The sequence below is a fragment of the Mauremys reevesii genome, linkage group 1 (assembly GCF_016161935.1).
Source record: "Mauremys reevesii isolate NIE-2019 linkage group 1, ASM1616193v1, whole genome shotgun sequence".
NCBI lineage: Eukaryota > Metazoa > Chordata > Testudines > Geoemydidae > Mauremys > Mauremys reevesii.
Genome location: NC_052623.1, coordinates 274622647 through 274639587, shown reverse-complemented (window position 1 = coordinate 274639587; position 16941 = coordinate 274622647). Strand labels below are relative to the sequence as shown.

At 41.0% G+C, this 16941-nt stretch overlaps 1 protein-coding gene across 7 annotated transcripts in view; it reads left to right on the top strand.

Annotated features, from left to right (window-relative positions):
- Positions 1–497: 497 nt before the first annotated feature.
- CNOT4 (CCR4-NOT transcription complex subunit 4) overlaps positions 498–16941 on the top strand; it is a 116803-nt gene continuing 100359 nt past the window's right edge. For 2 of the 7 annotated variants that reach the window (XM_039504242.1, XM_039504232.1), the window contains exon 1: positions 498–771. The gene's annotated coding sequence lies outside the window, so the exon portion shown is untranslated. The remainder of the gene's footprint in view (positions 772–16941) is intronic. The other 5 variants (XM_039504245.1, XM_039504237.1, XM_039504258.1 and 2 more) reach the window with 3 other exon arrangements.

Here is a 16941-nt window from a genome sequence, read left to right as displayed (position 1 = left end):
TTGCCCTCTAAATAAGTGTGGTTAGGTCACCCAGTTTTCAGGTTTGGTGCAAACCATGGCCATGGCAGCTTAGACTGGGGGTGAGGCTGGAAAGTGGAGCAGGTTAAAGCTCATGGCAGGTTGTGGGGAGGAGCAAGAATGGGAAATAGAGCGAGTCAAAGCCCTTGGCAGGTTAAAGTGACGGGTAAGGCTAGAAGGAATTTGGATGAGTGCAGGATGGATCAGACGGTGGCAGGGCAGCAAAGTAGACACATGGCGATGCAGGGTAGAGGGGTCGCAGTAGGGAAGGGATGCCGGGGAGGAGATGGGGTGATGCCGAGGCCTCAGACAGAAGCTAGCGGGAGACCCAGACAGCCTCAGATCCGCAGCTGGCAGGGGCAGGTTAACGCAGCCCACTGCCACTCATCCGCTCCCCCCGCCGCCTCCGTTTCCTGCCAAATCAGACTACAAGTCCCATCGTGCCCCAGGCGGCCGCCTCTCTGGCGGCACGTCTCCACCCCGCCCCCTGACGGCTGGTGCGCACGCGCGTTGGCGGCGGCGTCTAGGGCAGTCTCCCTAATGTAAGATGGTGGCCGGCCTGGCGGCGGAGCGCACGGAGCCCGGAGATTACCCGTCTCTCACATAAAGGTCGTCGGAGGAGCTACTCCGCCCCCTCCCGCCAGGCCCGGCGCTACCAGAGGTCCCGCCCGCCAGCGCCGCTGCCCCCGCCGCCAGCCAGCCGGCCGCCGTGAAGCAGGAGAGACTGCGGGCTGGGAGGGACGAGGAAGGCGGGTGAGTGTGCGAGCAGGGGCCGGGGGAGCCGGGCTACGAGAGAGCGGAGGCTTCGCAGGGTCCGTACAGGCCTCAGCCTGGCCCCCGGGAGCGGCGGGACCCCGCTGTCTAGGGGGAGCGGGGGCGCCCCTGCTCGGGCGGGCGCGAGGGGCGCCCAGGGGCTGCCCGTTTTCCCTCTCCTCGCGGGAAGGGGGGAGGGAGAGCCCGGGGCCGTGCTCGGCACCGAGGGGCTGCCGGAGTGGGACGTGGGAGAGGAGGGGGCTGTGCCCGGGAGCGTCTCACCCCATCCCATCCCTCCTGTCTCCGGGGGAGGCCGCACTGCTTTGGGTTCTCTATTTCAGTGTGATTCTCCTATGGCTTGGTGGAAATTTCCTTTCTTCCTCCTCCCCCTCTCCAAAACTGGGCTCCATTTGTTCTGATTCTCACTTTTGTGGGAGACAGATGGTAAATGGCAGCCGCCTCCTTTTTCCTATTATTTTGGACAGTTCATTTAACCTCCTCAGATTTGTCTCTTAGCAAATCAGCATTTAACTTTCCAGGGCTTCTAAAACATGCTCAGTCCTAGAAACCTTTTCATAGGGTGAGTTAGGAGAAGGAAATGACAAGACTATGGGCTCACATCGTGTTCAACGGATTGCCATATGCTCTATCTGCTAGTTTCAGTGTGAGCTGGTGGTGATTTCATGTACACAATAAAAGGAGGAGATGTCTGCTGAAAAGTCATCCTAGAAGACTTCACTGCTACAACTCAGAAGATTCATATGGCTTTGGCCTGTGTGCTTGGGACAATATTAAATGAGGAGTTATTAGGAGGGAGGTGAAAGCTATGTAGGATATATGTTACTCTTTAAGCTGGATGTGCAAGTCCTGAAAAAGGTTGGCTTAATTTTACCAAAAAGTTGCAAAGGTTATGTTAGCATATAGCATGTTTACTGTCTCTGTACTTATTTCTAGCTTACCTGTTCTTATCTGCAATACTGCCTGTGTTACATTCTATTTTAGTTTTAAAATATCTGGACTTCAGTGAACAGATATTTTGACATCACAGTTATGTGAGCATGATCACAGACATTGACTAAAAGATAAACAGTAATACTGAAAGGCAAATCTGTCGAAGAATCAAATTCTTTCCCCCTCCCTCCTTTGTATCTGGAAATTCAGGCTATGAAAAGGAAGAAGAGCGAACAAGCAGCATACCTTAGAGGTTGGATGGAGTTCAGGTGGCCTATAATACTCCAAATGTACATCTCAAGCATACTTTAGTTTCTCAGTAGCATCACTAATAAAAGAAAAAAGTAGTGCACAGTCTAGAAGTCAAGTGTATTACACCTCAGGGTTTTTATGATCCTCTAATAGACTCTTTCCATTCCATAAACAAGACTAACACATGTATGAGTTTAGAAACGTTTGGCAGTCAGACTTGGCTGACTGGCAAGGAAAGTTCATGCTAGGAGAGGATTGTTTTTTGTATGGTAAGGGGTGCTGATTATAAAATGCAGTCTTGTTCTAACCTGCATGTTTTTCTTTTAAGTTCCCATTAAAAGTTTTCAGGAGATGTATTCGTGGCTATCTTAGTTTTTTGTTACAGAAAATGTTGTAGGTGCTTGTCAGGCTTAGGGCTCTAGTTTTTTTTTAATTTGGAGTGGATTATTTCAAATGGATGACATTGTGTAAACACAGAACTTCAAATTGTCTGATTATAAAATGTATTTTAGGCCTTAGGTAACCAAATCCATCATTTATAGACCTGCCTCAGCTTACAAGACTGTACCTTGCCATATAGTGCAGCCAAACACAATTGCTTGGCAAGGCCACGGTATCAGGGGTTCTCAGACTTCCACAAGGGTGAACAACATTTTAATAGACTATATGGACCACCTTTCATCCTACTTGCAATTGCATAACATCCCTGTGACAACTTCTGCAATTGCGTTCTTTGTAAAGTAATATTAGGAAAGTATTCATATATTTTTAGCAGTCTTTAATATGCAGTGTTCTTTTTTGAGAAAGTTAATGACACTGTCTTTGCTATTCAGTTCAATATATCTCCTTCTTTACTACCTGTCCTTTTTCTCCCAGCTGGAAATGACCAGAAGAGTCTGGGCTATAGGACTGCCCATCTCTGTGAACTACTACTGATCCTTTGACAACAGTTTGGGAATCTCTGCAGTAGGTTACAGAAATAATACTCAGTTCTTAAATATTTTCATCTGTAGCTGTCAAAGTGCTTTATAAAGGAAAGTAGTAGTATCCTTGTCTGACCAATGGGGAAACCGAGGCATAGAAGTAAATTATTTGCCTGAGGTCACATGTCAGACATTGTTGGAGCCAGGAATAGAGTTCAGGTCTTCTGTTTCCTCAGCAGTGTGTTGGGCCTTCTATCAGGATCTGTGTGGTTCTGCTGTGCAGGAGGGAGTGCAAGATTTGAGGCATTCTGACGAAGGTTCTTATTCCAGGAGAAATGAAAGGACAACATTGGTGGTAGATAGTGGGTTGAATAAAAGCATTTCTGTAAATAAAACTGCATCATTCCAGGGTAAATTATTTGGCTCAAAGATAGCAAAACCAGATAATACACACACTTTCTACAGATATTTACTGAACCAGAAACTTCCATTATAAATTAGTTATTTTGTAAGATATTTTCCTAGTTCAAAATAAACAATCTTAAAACAAAAATTGTCCAGGCCCCACATCCTATGTATTTTCCCATAGTTGATGCAGTGGTTTTGAAGCTACTTCAAGTATCAAATAATTTAAAATTATGTTTCTAGTAATGCAGTGAACATTTACAATGACAGGCTTGACTTCTCACTCTGTTTGGAACTCTGGTCATCCTCACGTACGTTAGTGGACTGACCACCTGTCCAGCTTTGAGAGAGAAATTACCTAGTGATTTGTAAATGGCAGAAGAATGAAATTCCATTACTGGAGATCGTTCTGGTGTTCTGGGAACATTGTAACTAAAATGCACTATATAATTTCTCACAGACTTTCTTCACCCAAACTAAGCCCGTAAGTACTTTCTAACCACACAGATGCATCTTATACTGAAGAATACTTGAAATATTCTGGAATTACAAAACAGTATTTGTGTGACCTAGCAAGGTTAGGAAGCTTGTATCCAAATTTATACAGGAATTCAGAGCTGGAGAATGACATTTCTTTCCATCTCCTGCACAATCCGTAAGATGTATACACAGATTTTTGTTTCTAGATTTTATCTTAGAGCAGTGATTCCCAAACTTTAACAACCTGTGAACCCCTTTCACTAAAATATCAAGTCTCACGAACCCCCTCCTAAAAATGAAAATTTCCAGGGATTTTCTCCTTTACCTGAGTATAAATTATAAAAGCAGTGATCTTGGAAATATAAAATTTGTTTTTATGACATGCTTATTACACACTATTATTAATCATTACAGTATTTTTATTACATTATGAAAACGGCAACACTCTTAGAAGATCTCACTTTCGTAGCTTGTATCACTTCGAATAAGCCTGTTATAAGACAAGGCTCCAATGTTTCATCAAGGAGTGTCAGATTAGAAACATCATGAAGGTATTTAAGAAGCCAACTCAAAGAGTTCCTCCTACACAAGCATTCAGGTCTTGAGCAGTCCAGGCAAACAACGCACGTTACAACAAAGCTTAAACTTGTTCTTCATAATAATTTTAAAAACAATACTAGCTGCCTATTTGATTTTAAAAACAGCAAAAAAATCCACCTCCCTTTCCATTTCTTATAAGGAGTCTTGATAGATATGCTTGCTTTGATCTGCTTAGCTCTTGGAAATCCAGGGGCTCCGGACTGCTGGCCCTGGGGTCCCTAGGGACAGCTCTGTCCACTATTAGGGAATTTTTTCCCGAGAACTCCCTGTAACATTTTGTGAACCGCCAGAGGTTCACGATCCCCAGTTTGGGAGCCACTGTCTTAATTACTTCCATAATCTGTTAAGTATATAAACAACATTTGACAAACCAATCATTCGATCACAAGACAGAAGACTTAACCTACTTGCTATCAGTACTAAAACTGGGAACTGGAGTGGAGGTGGTGATGGAAAGGGGGCTGTTATGTCTGAAACAATTTTAGAGCTTTTTACAGTTCAGTGATAAAATGTAGATGGATGCAGAAACTTGAGTAAACACTACTGAGGTGAGTGGAGACAGGTTACACTTGGAGAAATCCTGTTCCCTCAGCAATGGGGTGGGCCTTGTGTCAGGATCTGTGCGGGAGGGAGTTCAAAATTTGGGGTACTCTTGTGAGGGTTTCCCATGTGCTGCTGCACAAAAAGGATTTGGGGCATGGACTGCTGCTATACCTCTCCACATAGGGGAACACACAGTGGGAAGATGGCTCCAGCCGTAGCTTAAACTACTGGCTATAAAGAGGCTCCACTATTTTATGGTGGTGAAGTTTTTTGGTGGGTGTGAGGAAGGGTAATATCACTTCTCCCATTCTAGTGAAATTCCTAGGAATATCTGGGCCTTAAACATTTACACCTGTAGAGTTTCAGGTTGACTGCATGAAAACTACATGCATTTGATTGATACTTAGGTTTACTTTGCAACTAAGTGCTAGAAATGCAATTATTTGTAAAACTGAAGATTATGTATTGATGCATAAGTCTGCAAAGAAATTGGTGGCTAACTGCCTCACTTGCCAGAGAGTGGCAAGTAGAAAATTGGTGTGTAAATTTATCAAATCCTGAACATCATACAAGCAACATTACAGTAATGACCAGAAAGTTGTGGTCATCTTGTGATAGCATTGGAAATGAGCAAGTAATTTAGTGAGCATCCAAAAAGTACTTTATTCCTAATTGTTGGTTCTGCACACTTTAGGCTACAGGCCATCTAACCGTAATCTTGTTAAGTCTTCAGTAGCCGAAGATATAATTTGTTTACTAATGTTTGTTAGAGGGAGTGATATAAGTGGCAATTTAACTTCTCAGTGTAAGAATACTCTAAACTTGTCTGTATTAAACTGGTAATCATAAAAGGAAAGCAGTGACTGCTGCATGAGAAGGTTCATCAGTTGCTTATCCCCTTGCTGCTCTGCTTTACAAAATATTTAACAAAATTTGAGGACTGGAATGCAAAAGGGTAGTGTGTCAAAATAGAAGTACCTTAAATTATTTGCATTAAAAAGTTCCAGGTAGGTGGGGGTTTGGTGTAAGAAAATGCTTGGGGTAAAAAATGGAAGTGTGTTGTGGCTGTCACTCACGATTTCTGGTTTGCACTACAATTTAGAACAACAACAAAATAATGAGGTTGGGAGGAATTCAGCAGTAACAACTAAATGTCATAAAGTGTACTTAAAGGTCTGTTTTTCTGTTCAGTGCAACAAATAAAAAGGGATGAATTGATGGGCAGTGCTACAGTAAAAAATTTGAAGCTTCATTATGATGAGTAGAAGTTACCCTAGGCTTTCAAATGTATTATCAAGTAGAAACCTCCCTCTCCCTCCATTTGTTTATCTCCTGTTTCTCGGAGTAAAATGTAGACTGAAGGCTTGTCTTCATGTACATAGCTACTGTGACGATAGGAGTGATCCCATCTGCGTAGTCAAACCACCTCTATAAGAGGCGATAGCTATGTTGATGTGAGAAGCTCTCCTACTGATATAGGTCTGTAGTGTCGACCTGGCCTTAGCTTTCACCATCTATTCATTCTGCCATGAAGTCTTCTGGTAGTCCCTAAACTAGTAAGAAAACTATAGGTCAAAATTGTTATAGGTCAGCTTACCTTGTAGTTCAGATCTGTTTACATGTTTTTCCTATTGTATTAATATTATGGGCCTGAATCTCATTTACACTAAGGCTCCCTTATGCTGCCAGAATTATGTAAAGAGGCCTTAGTGTAAATAAGAAATAAGTCTAATAAAACACCTCCAACTTGGCTAGTGACTCAGTCTCACTGCTGTTGTGGATCCATGCAACTGTTTTTCTGTAAAGCATACCATTTTGTAAGTTTTCTGTTCATGTCCTCCCTTTAAGTTGGAACTGTCTTTCCAGCTTTTGATAAAACACAAGGATTGGGGCATTTATAACAGAGAAAACTTGTTTTCAAATGACAGCTCATTTTTGTCCTTGAAAGCAGCAGTAAAGAAATTTTCAGCAGTCATCTGGCAAAGCATATATTAAGTTGAAACTTTTTATATGTATAGCTTCATCATTAGTAGCAAACTGGCTCCAGGACAGCAAATTGGAAGTCTCTGGAAATTAAATGATGGAGAATTATACAGTTTACTATAGCACACCAATTCTACCTCAATCTTTTTGTGTAGTTTAAACGTTATTCTTTTAAAATACGAAAGACAAGTTGGGAAATTCAAGCAACCATCGGCATTTACAATAATCTGCAGAAGTCTGGAGAAAAAAAAAAGTAGCTTAGAGCTACCTTCCTTCCTATATGGGTGGTAGCTGAGTAGGAATTAATACTAGAACTATCATAGGTGAACAGCTCAGAACTATAACAAAAGGATTACTGACATTAAGATTTTTAAAGATTTGTCAATTTAAAAACTGCATGACTTGAAGTCAGCTAACTATGTGCTATGGCAGGCCTGTCCTCCTCTCCGTTTGTACTGTGGCTAGCGCGCTGGGACCCTAAATCTGACCTGAGGCCTCTAGGTATTACTGTTTATATAAATATATAGCACAGTGAAACTTCATGCAGGCCACCTGCCTTTGGCGAGCACCCGAAGATATAGTCCTAGATAACACTAAAATGCTAGTTTTAAGAAAAAATCTTTCTATGATCAGGGACAGTCTAGAATTGATTCCAAATACAACAGTACATTTTTTGGGGAAAACAGCTCAACTACTTTTGACTTTGCTGTCTGTAAAGTGCACACCGTGTATAGTCTTTTCACAGAGATTTCTGCATTTTCCTTAACTCAGTGTGTTGCAGTAAGTTGTTTTTTTTACACTGAATCTCCAGAAAGCAGTTAAATGTAGTAGAAATTCCATTTTTATTTCACCTGTGCTGAGTAACTGATGGACAGAGCATTATGGACTGCAACAAGTAACCTGTTATACACTTTAAAAAACAAAAAAAAACCCTCCTAATACAATCAGTTAATATAGTTTCCACTGTACTTAAAATGTCTTGACTGGGAGAATGGTGGAAGATAACTTCACTGAAAATTGGATTAGCATTTGACAGCACCAGTTCATTGTTTGATGTTTATAATGGGGTCAGATACTGCTGAAGACCAGAAGGTTGCCAGTGTATAGCAGCACAGGGGAAGGGGGAAGGAAGTGCAAGTGCATTGAGACAACTAATTTTGTTACTTACACTATTTCAGAGGTGCCTTTTCCTCTGTCTAATTTAGCACCAGTAGAAATACTTTAGGGCTTTCTTAGTGTCTACGCCAATGGTCCCCAACGTGGTGCCCGTGGGCACCATGGTGCCCGCCGGGGCATTTATGGGCACCCGCGTGATGCCCAGCAGGGGAGAGAAGCCATGGCCCCGCACCTTCCAGGGACAGAACTCCGGGGCTGCAGGCTGCGGGAGCCGGTGTTCTGGGTCCCTGGCACGTGCGGGGCTGCAGCTTCTCTCCGGTTTCTCTGGGGTTACAGACTGCGGGTGCCGGTGTTCTTGGTCCCTGGCAGGCGCGAGGCCGCGGCTTAAGCCGGAGAGAAGCCGTGGCCAGAGAACTCTGGGGCTGTGGGCGCCGGTGTTCAGTCCCTGGCAGGTGCGGGGCCCGCATAGTGGCCAGCAGGAGAGAGAAGCCAGGGCCCTGCGCCTGCCGGGGACAGAGAACTCCTAGGCTGCGGGCGCCAGTGTTCTCTGTCCTCCCGGCTTCTCTCCGCACTGCCGAGAACTGGCACCAAAAAACTAAAACCAAAACCAAACCAAAGCAAAAAACTCTCCCACTCTGCAGAACGGACGGAATGTTGCCCTGTAGCATGTGCTGCCCCAGGCATGTGCTTGCTCCACTGGTGCCTGGAGCCGGCCCTGAATGTGAGTAATTGTTGGTGCCCGCCACACTCTTCTGAAAACATGAATGTGCTACTGGCCACAAAAAGATTGGGGACCACTGGTCTAAGCCTTTGATTTTAGACTTATGCTTACATTCTCAGTCTTTCTAACTGTTCTTTTGACCTTATTAAGCCAACCTTTTGCATGTCATATGTTTGGTTAGTATATTTTTTCTATCTGAAGAAATTTGTCAGTTCTATGAGGGCAGTAAAAATGGAAGAACTGTTTTATATTAAGTAGAAAATGACTGAAGGAGCCAGCCTTTAAAAAGGCAGATGGCTGAGCCAGTATGTTTGCCATTAACTTTCTTTTCAGATGAAGGTTTTTTTGCAGTATATGTTTGTGTTCGTAGACTAACAGATAACTTGCTGAAGGTGTTAGCTCTGAGTTTTTGTCCTGCAAGAAAGCATTGGTGTAGCTAGACAATTGGGGTGATGATGGGTAGTGAACTTGTTACTGTTTTTAGATTGTAAAAGATATTTGATTTAATGCTTTGCTTTTTGGCACTTTCCTAGAATGCTGCCATCGCTGATGCTTCTTATGAAAGATGACTTAATACAAGAAAATCACTTGCATAGGAATTTTTGTCCCCTAATAGTTCAAATAACTTTTAAGTTTTCTTCCATTTTCCGGTTCTCATATGATCCTCCCTCCCATAACCTTTAAATCCGTGGCAATGTCCTGAATGTGGTGATCTCCAGAATCTTTCAAATGCAGCATCTAAGATATCTATAAGTGTTTATGCCAAGTAATGATGCGCTCTTTTTCGCTAAATGTGTTTCCTTGAAAGTGCTCCCAATTTCTTTAACCTTGTGTAGTAACACACATTTGTATTTCCTGGCATAGTGGAACCAGAGGCTGACATTTGGTGTACGATCACAGAAATCCCCATTGTCCTTCAACTTTTGCAGTTTTGAGTGAATCTTGCATAAGACCACCATGCTTTTCTCGGTTTCCCACAGGTGTACAGAGAAGCTGCTAAAGCATCCTGCACTCCTCGTAAGTTTTACCTGCTTCTGTTACCGCAGTGGTGCATAAGTATTAAGTGCAAGATTCCCTCATTCAGCGCTTATAAGTATGTGACTGTATAGCGGTGTTGTAATCTTGATCCAAGTTTAAAATAGCCTTCTTAAAATGTTGCTCTTCTCTTTTGTCACAAGACAGAAATGAATGACAAGGCCACACTAAAATTCACCTTTCTTATATCTAGTCCATTTTTTTAAAAATCTAGACTTGTTTAGACACAAACAGCTAATTCTTGTTTTGTTGTAACCTGGAGGATTCTAACTTCCATTCTCTCTCCTCTTGAGGTTCTGTAAAATCACCATTATTATTAAAGTGTAGGACTATGTGATGCTGTTCTTGGAGCCTGTAAACTTCACCCAATCAGCTACAGTAGCAACATTTAAGTAATATAAAACAATCCTTCCATCTGAAGAATGATGAGCTTATTTCCCTATGGTAGGACTTTAGCTACTTTAAAGTCTTCTTCTTGTGCATTTATCAGCCTTTGTCTTTGTCTCTGTTCATGTAGACTTTGTAAATTCCTTACCCCTTATTTCCCTTGGAAATATTATACTATAATTACTAATGTGGGAAGTGTAGATTTTTTCTTCAGGCTGTCCATCTTAGGAAAAGGCTGCCAGTGATTTTTGTCAAGGATATAATGTGGATGTTAAGACATCTAGACTTGTACTTCTGAGACTTGAATCGAAAAATACCAAAAGTGAGAGATGATGTGTCTTGACTATTGTAACTAAGCTTGTACAGAATTTTTTAATTTAAATTAACCTTAAAATTTAAATCAGACTTACTTGCATTTTGTTGGTTGTTCACTTTATTTTGCTAAAGTGAATATTTTTTGCTTGTTTTTTTGGAATTAGTGTCATTAGTAGAATTTCAGATTTTACATAGAGGTTTTCTCTTAAAAAGCTTCTCACTTAATTCTTCTTTATGCTGAAAATGACCAGTCCATGGTCTATTCCTTACTATGAGAACCAAAATTTTTCCTCCAAAATTGACCCACTTCTCAAAGATATTAATTGCTCCTTTAACCAATTCACTGTAAATCTGCCTTCATGTCCAACTTGTATCCCTTTACCCTGCCACTTCAGAAAAGTCTGGGAACAGTTTCAGAATATGCTTTTCTCCTTTTGTTGCTTCTGGGGAAGTACTCAGGGCAAAGACCAATAGCTCTGGTATGGTCCGTTGGTGGCATTGTTCTGTAAGACTGTTCTTCTACTGAATTGTGTGAGGAAGATGCAGGATTTGTGGGTACCCCACACCAAGCTGGTCATAGTTTGTGAGTATGAATCTGCTTGTTTCAGTAGAGGTTTGGAAGTTGTGTTGTCTATTGATGGGCCTATATGAAATGAATGGCTAACCCTAGCGTGTGTGAATTGGATTGGTAGCTTTAGCATAGAAGAACCCGCTTATTGGATGGACACAGACTAAAAATAAGCTCTCTTCCTTAGAGGTATTTCTTGAAGTGAAGGCTGAAACACACTTGTGTGGTATAGAGAAATCTGTATTACCATTGTTGCATCTGATCTGTTGCTAGAAGACTTCAGTTTGTAGAACCGTCAGTCCAGCAGCTTTCAGAAATGCAACATTTCAAATCCAAAATAAAATGCACAGAAGTGGTAGGAAGGTAACCCTCTTACTTTCCTATACTCTGTCCATGGTACTGCATGTATGTGTCCTGCCCTTAGCCACCATAGTAGGGATAGGCAACCTATGGCACATGCGCCGAAGGCAGCACGCGAGTTGATTTTCAGTGGCGCTCACACTGCCCGGGTCCTGGCCTCTGGTCCGGGGGGCTCTGCATTTTAATTTAATTTTAAATGAAGTGTCTTAAACATTTAAAAAACCTTATTTACTTTAAATACAACAACAGTTTAGTTATATATTATAGACTTATAGAAAGAGACCTTCTAAAAATGTTAAAATGTATTACTGGCACACAAAACCTTAAATTAGAGTGAATAAATGAAGACTCGGCACACCACTTCTGAAAGGTTGCCGACCCCTGCACTAGAGCAAATCTGAAAGAGTATTTGAATCCTGGCTCAACAGCATATCACTTCTGCATCTTAAGGCTGGAGCAGAGGTATGTGTATTAATCACAAAATATGGCAATGATTTTTTGTTTTTGGTTGAGATTACATTTCTTATTTGCCCTTCATGGTAGGTGTTAATTTTTAATGCCCCAGGAAATAATAGTGGCCTGGCATATGGTTAATACTATAGATGACAATAGTCCCTTCTCTATATGGTGTATATATGAATAACTTAAGTGAGACAGATTGTTCACTACTTAACCTTAAAATGTATTTTTATAGTAAAAAAACCTCCAAAGTACTTTATACAATTTATTACTGCAAAAGCATCAGACTGATTTGTTGCAAAATGTGAAACTACTTTGTTTTATGGTTAAACTAAGAAAGCTTTTCATTATGGCGGTCAGCAGTAAGTTTTGAACCAAATTCTAGATAAAAGTTCAAATTGGTTACTTAAGGTAAATAGAGTAGTTCACTGCTTGTGCAGTGTCCCTTCAGGAAATGCCCAGGAAATGCGGGCTGTCTGGCCTTGGCATATGAATACTGTTTTTTGCTCTGGATTGGACCTGCCTGGCAGTGTGAATTATGGCATTCATCATGGATTTGACAGGCACTATCTACAGATTTGAGGATTTGTTTTTTTAATGCCATTTAAGAAAATGTTTATAATTAACTTAGTCATGTTAAAAATGTTAGATTATAGAGCTCAAGGATATAGAAATAGCTGCAGGTTTTTTTGGTACTTGAATTACTGAGTCAGTAATTGAGACTAATAACTCTTTACTCCTTTAACCCAACCTTTTAGTCATACAGAGGGTTAGGGTGGGGTAGTCTTATGGAGAGCAACTTATTTATCCTAGTGTACTAGGATATTTAAAAAAAAAAAGACAGGTCCCAATGTTTAAGAATTCTATTCCATCTTGTGAAAAGTGCTGAAGTGACAGTACTGGATATTGAAGCCCTCTAATTGTCCAGTCAACAATTACAGTTTGGGTAATTATGATGCAAGGTTCCTCTACCAACGGACTGTGACCTGGAAAGTGAGGATAGCTCAGCCTCCAGGCCGATTTAATCCTTGACTTCTTTAGATTCCTGCTAGACTGGTGTGTGTGGGTAAGTACTGCCAGTATGGCCTCCTGTCAGCTGAACTGGCAAATATGTAAGAACCTGGATTAGATTTGAACAGGTGAGCTAAAGGTGGAAAACTGTAGAACTCTATTACTAATTCTTGGTGTAAAATAGCCCTCCAGAGAACACACATTTGAGTTCCTCTCTGAGGAATGCAATGGAGATGACTTTGCCAGCTTTTTCTGCCTAGATGCATTAACTCTTATTGGACGTGTTGAACATAGCAGGATTATTCATTTGTAATTTGCCTACCTCTATCATTTATTAGTGAATTGCATTTAGCATCTTTTCACATCTAAATTTTATTGAAAGCAAGTGTAAAATATCTTATTAGCCTTTCCTTGTCTAAAAATAAGAATTTAATGTTAATTTTAAAGTTGTAAAAGTTTAATGTTCTAAAAATTTCCTCCCCTGCTTTCCTGAAAGGTCCTTTACTGTCCTCAGTGAGAAGTCTCTCACCTTAACCCCTCAGTTCTTGATGTGTAACAAAGTGGTTGAATATCCCTGCTTTGTATGCAAAACTCAGCCTTAACTATAGAACCACAAGTGGTACTTCCATAATGTAACCTTTCAGAATTTATGGTGAAGAGTTCTATGGTCTAATCTAGCCCAATTAGTTTGTACACCTACCATTCAGTCTTATGTATAGCAGTGCATAAGCCAGAAGCTGGAAGTGGGCAACAGGAGATGGATCACGTGATGATTACCTGTTCTGTTCATTCCCTCTGGGGAACCTGACATCAGCCACTGCTGGAAGACAGGATACTGGGTTAGATGGACTTTTGGTCTGACCCAGTATGGCTGTTCTTATGTAGTATATTTCTAGGAAAAATATGCTAGAATTGGAAATGTCACTTAATTTAAAACACAATTAGAATTACAAAAAACTGAAATGGTTTCACTGAAATGTTACTTCTGAAAGTGAACATTTTGCCCCCTGACCTGTGTGTGGGGTGTGGTTTTTTTTTTAAATAAACCATGCTAGAGACAAGCCATATTCTTCGTAGTGGCAGATAGAAGCATATCCTCGGTAGATATCCTTGGGAGGGATAGCTCAGTGGTTTGAGCATTGGTCTGCTAAACCCAGGGTTGTTTGTGAGTTCAATCCTTGAGGGGGCCACCTAGGGATCTGGGGCAAAAATCAGTACTTGGTCCTGCTAGTGAAGGCAGGGGGCTGGACTCGATGACCTTTCAAGGTCCCTTCCAGTTCTAGGAGATTGGTATATCTCCTATTATTATTATTTTTTTTTATTTGCCTCATTCCCCTGCAATTATGGTAACAGTGGTTGCCTGAAAAAAAGGCAAGAGACTCTGGCACCTGCCATTTCAAAGACCCATACTGCCAAAGGACAGTAGGGGTGGGGAGGGAACACCTGTGCTGCTAACATCCTCAAAATGTTCATCCTGTTGGGAGGGAAGGCTCTTTCTGTGTCCCATAAGTCCTATAGATTCTTCAGGAGATACAAGTGCTTACCCATCTTGAGTCTTGTAGCTATGGGTCTTTTGAAGTTGTAACAGCAGCAAGAGTACCTTTTCTCTAAGCAGCTGTTGGTTACCTCTCCCTGTCATGTAATCTTGGGATCTACCTGGGTGCTGCATCTTTCTAAAATTGGGAAGGAGGGTGCAGCTGGGAGCCATACACATCTAAAATTTGCAACTGCATCTTTAAAACAAGAAAGGTTTACCACTTAGTCACGCTTGCCCTTCTTCATTACAAAAGTTGCTGTAAGTGCAGCCATGTTAAAATTCTTCAGACAACCTTAACTCTGATCCTTTACTAATGTTAATATATTTAGCCATTTGAAACCCACTTAATCACAACCATTACTCTCATCCATGCTTCCAGTAGAAACCACAAACCTCTTTTTTTTTAACCTCACAGTGCTGTACTACAGATATAGAACCTGTCAGTCTCATATTGGCCACAAACCCCTTCTCTGGTTCATCCTATTGGTCACGAGGCATTTCTCCATAAAATCTCTCCTTTATATTGCACTGCTTTTTTTCCTACTGAAATGGCAAAAATTGTTTAAAGGCTCAGAATTAAATCTCTGGCAGGGATAATTTAGCAGTATCCTGAGAGGGCATGGTTCTGTTAGAGGCAGTAAAACCACACCAACTCTCCCTTTATTCTGGTGTTTGAACAGGAACAAGGGCTTCCTGGTTGCCCTTTAAAGTACATTGTTAGTGTTCAACACCTTGCAGGAGAGGTCCCTGTACCCTAACTACGTAGTCACTACCATGGTCTGTAATAACACAGCATCCTTCACAAAGCTGGGAACGCATGTTTGACCCATTAGTTTGTTCTCCCACTTCTGTATACAAAATTTCAGATGAGACATCCACAGTTTCAAGACTAATTTTGGAAAATGGATGCTTTCATAAAGTTAAGATGAGAAGTAAACTGTGTTCACTGTCTTTTTCATAGGGAAATGGAATCTGATATTGTTACAGGTAATGCCTTTTGCAGTATAGTCACTACATGATAAACATTAATGTAAAAATAAATCTATCGCTTAAAATGGAGAGAAGTCCTACGTGATGGTCCCTTGCATTTTGAACTTGCTCGCTGATGAGCTGAAGAGGACAAGAGGCGCAGAAGGAAGGAGATACTGGCTTCCAGTCATGGTCAACAGCCTCCTGCTGAGCCCAAAAACATCTGCCCTCATTGCAATAGAACTTGTGGTTCAAGGATTGGCCTTATTAGCCACCTGAGGACCTATAACTCCTATGGAAGATCATACTTGGTAATGAGTGGTCGTCCATCATCAAAAATAAATGCAGAAAATATTATATCCTATAACCCATCCTAATTCCTATTATTAGTATGCTTCCGTATGCCAGGAGAATGGGAATTCTAAACATTAAACAGTGATTTTGAGTAGATGATTGTTCTTACTGAGTGCAGCTGCTGAGTTGTTTAAGGCTTATTTGCATAGCTAATATTTCAATTATTTTGATTAACATGGGGCACTTGGCTGTTTAAAATCCGCAAGTAGACTGGTTATATTCCCTTCTAGAATTAGCTGTGCAAATAATTCTCCTGTAAACTACTTTCTAGAATTTGTTTTTACAAAAGACAGTTTTGGAGTAGGTAACCCCCTTATTCACGGGATAGCATTGCAAAAGTGTTTGGAATGTAAGCAATAAAAGGATGGAATGTAGTACTGACAAGAAAATAGTGGTTAAGAGTGTAATCATAAGTGATTGATCTGTGAAGACCAGAGTGAGGATGTTAAACAGTCTTACAAGTATCATGAGACGTCTTTACATTTAATGGATCACAGCACTTGCGGCTTCTTATATGAATGGGCCTTCACGTTTGGAATCAAACTAACAATGCACATTCCTAGCTTGCACTGTGCTTTGTGATGCTACGTGGACATCATATCTTAAAATGTTAGTTGTTACATTTGTTTTACACACAAATATTATTTGGCTTTACTAAGCTTAATTAAATTCAGGATTTTACCTGGCCGATCCTGGACAGTGAAAGTTACCTTCACTAGTGAACAGAATTTTAGCTAGAAAGATGCTAAGTTTGTAGTCTGGGCTTTAAAGCTCTTAAGGGCTTGGGACTGAGTATTAGCAGTCTACTATACAACTCATTGTAGAAATTCACCTTTTTGCTAATACAAAAGCACCGAGCAACAGATGTGGCTCCTCTGCAAATAAAAGATCATCAGTATGTTAGACATTTTTGCATATTTGACAAGTAATTTTGAACTCTACATGGTATCACAAACACAGAGGAGACTTACGTACTAGATCAAACATCAGGAAATATTTTTCAGCTCTTCATTATAATTTCCCAGTGTATAACTATGGGAGATCATAAACTTGCATGACTTGTATACCTGTTTCCTGATTAACTGCTGGTAACTTGCTTCAGAAGTGCTTATGAAGTTACCAGTCATGGAATATTTGTTTTGCGTCTTTTAAAATCAAGCTGTGAAGTCTGACTATTCAGCCTTTTGTGTTTATAGCTTAT